This window comes from Sminthopsis crassicaudata, chromosome X (assembly GCF_048593235.1).
Source record: "Sminthopsis crassicaudata isolate SCR6 chromosome X, ASM4859323v1, whole genome shotgun sequence".
Lineage (NCBI taxonomy): Eukaryota > Metazoa > Chordata > Mammalia > Dasyuromorphia > Dasyuridae > Sminthopsis > Sminthopsis crassicaudata.
In genome coordinates this window covers 32,859,485-32,862,207 of record NC_133623.1, presented here as the reverse complement: position 1 = coordinate 32,862,207, position 2,723 = coordinate 32,859,485, and positions in this window count along the sequence as shown.

Here is a 2,723-nt window from a genome sequence, read left to right as displayed (position 1 = left end):
ACCACCAGGACGTATCTGAGGCTGGATTTGAACTCAAGTCTTTCACTCTCTCAGTCCACCACCATATGCTTCCTAACCAATTAAAAAAAGCTCTCCACTCTCTTCTAGCTTTAAGTTACTAGTCCCATGAGCATAGGCAGCAAAACAGTGCTTACCGCTAAGGTGGATTTAGATTTAGATCTGAGAGGCTCCTTCTAAAGGACTTAGAGGTTTAAAAGCACTTTTCCCACAACATCTCCTTGACTTAGACATTCCCATTTAACAGATGAGAAAGCTGTGGCTCATAGATATTAAGTGAATTGTTCCCAGTCATTGCTATAGTTGTGAAGTCCTTACTGGAAGCTCTTTCATCATGCTAGATAGTATTTCTTAAGAAAAAGAATCTACAACTGTATAAATATGTACACATATATTGTATTCAACTTATACTTTAACATATGTAACATGTATTGGTCAACCTGCCATCTGGGGGAGAGGGTGGGGGGAAGGAGGGGGAAAATCGGAGCAAAAGGCTTTGCAATTGTCATTGCTGAAAAATTACCCATGCATACATCTTGTAAATAAAAAGCTATAATAATAAAAAGAAAAAAGCATCTACTAAACATAGGCATTCAACCCCCCCCCCCCAAATACCATATCAGACAAGGATTTGGATTTCTATGGAAGCAGAGACCAGATGACAGGTTTGCATTAATCCAGAGAGCAATGAGAAAGGTTTTTTGTAACCTCAGGGGAAGGCTACATCTTGAGGGGTTGCAGGGTAGGGAAGATGCTGTAGTATCTTGAAAGATATTCCCTGTAAGCTCTGGGGATTGAGCAAAGGCTACTGGAATCCAACTGGGGCAATCAGAGAAGTGCTCCTGAGAGCGAAGTCTGCTGCCAATCTTCTATAGAATTATCCCAAAGCTTGGAACCAAAGAACCTGACCACATATCATCTGCTTTGCCCTGTACCTCAATTTTGTAAAAATAGTCATCAGAATGCCTGCCATACTTAACTCAGAGAGTTCTTGTGGGAACCAAATGAGATCATTTGTTCAAACCTTAATAATCTATGTAAATGGAAACTATTATTGTTGTTACTGTCTGTAGTCAACTGGATTACATTATAACTCGGGCCACAGAAACAATGCGTTTTTAACTTCAATTAAGGATACTGAATGCAGTTTATGTTTCTAATCAGGAATTAAGGAGCCAAGAAAAGAAACTGCTTGTTATCTTCTACCTCTTTCTCGGCCTGGTCCCCTCAAACTGTGTCAAGGTCACTATTGAGAAGAATAGCAGCTTACATATCTATAGTGCTTTATGGTTAAAAAGTATCTTCTGTGCACAAACTTGTACACACACAAACACATGTGTGAACACGCACACTTGATATTTGGAAGAACAACATAAGTGACAAAATACACTATTGTTATCTTCATTTTAAATGAGGGGGACAGTGAGAGGCAGGGTGGTGTAATGGACAAGGAAAGATGGATCTTTTTTCCAAGAGGCATTTGGGGTTATTAAACGAGCTTTGCAATTTTCTAAAGACAATTCAGCTTGTTCTCTTGCTCCTCCTGCTCTGGGCCCAATTGCTTCTCCATTTGTACTCACTATTCCAGGTGTACATACTGATAGACAAGCTCTACGTGCTGGTTAGCCAAATTGTCATCCACTTCGTTTTTTCTGAGTCAAGCCAACCCCTCTAGAGTGGTTGTGGGTCTCTATGGACATCCCACAAGCTTCTGAGATTGGTGCAGTTAGGACAATGTCAGCCCAAACAGAAGCAGAACCTTGTCATCTACAGGAAAACTTTCATCATCTTGAACTCTGTCCTAGATCCCCTCTATCACAGGAGTGAGCACCTTTGGCTCACAGTTTTCTGTCTCACCTAATATTTATGATCAGAGGAGTCTTTAGACAGACTCATTTCTCTTGTCATATCTTTCAAAGAATCTTGAGTGAAGTTCAGGTATGGATGGCAAATGTTTTGTTGAAAGAATCACTAATTTGTTTTTGTTCTACTATATTAAATATTTTGTAAAATAAACATAAACAGAGTGGGATCTTATATTCTCGACATTTTGATGTCAATTGCAAAGAGAGAAAGAGAGAGAGAGAGAGAGACACAGACAGACAGACAGACAGACAGAGACAGAGAGAGAGAGAGACACACACACACAGAGACAGAGAGACAGAGACAGAGAGAGACAGAGAGAGAGAGAGAGAGAGAGAGAGAGAGAGAGAGAGAATCCGTGACTTCAATATCACTTGCAAAAGCCTTCCTGTTCCCTATTAGTTCCTCAATTAATTGAGACATGGGTCTCATCATGATTTTGTGTCAATGGGTCCATGGGCTTTTAGCTTACAATTCCTTCAGACACCCTTTTCAGGATGACATGTTCAGTCAGAGATTGTCTCCATGCTTTTGAAATTCCCTTCCTTTAGATATCATGTAGGGGCAGCTAGGTGGCGCAGTGGATAGAGCACCAGCCTTGAATTCGGGAGGACCCGAGTTCAAATCTGCTCTCAGACACTTAACACTTCCTAGCTGTGTGACCCTGGGCAAGTCACTTAACCCCAGCCTCAGGGGAAAAAAATAAAAAAAAGAAAGAATAGATATTGTGTGAACTGCTCCTTCAGGGCCCTCACAATGGGGCCATCTCCAGCACACATCTCCTTAATATGCTGTTGGTGCAATCTTTCCTCATCCTTCTTTTCTTCACTTTAGCTCCACTT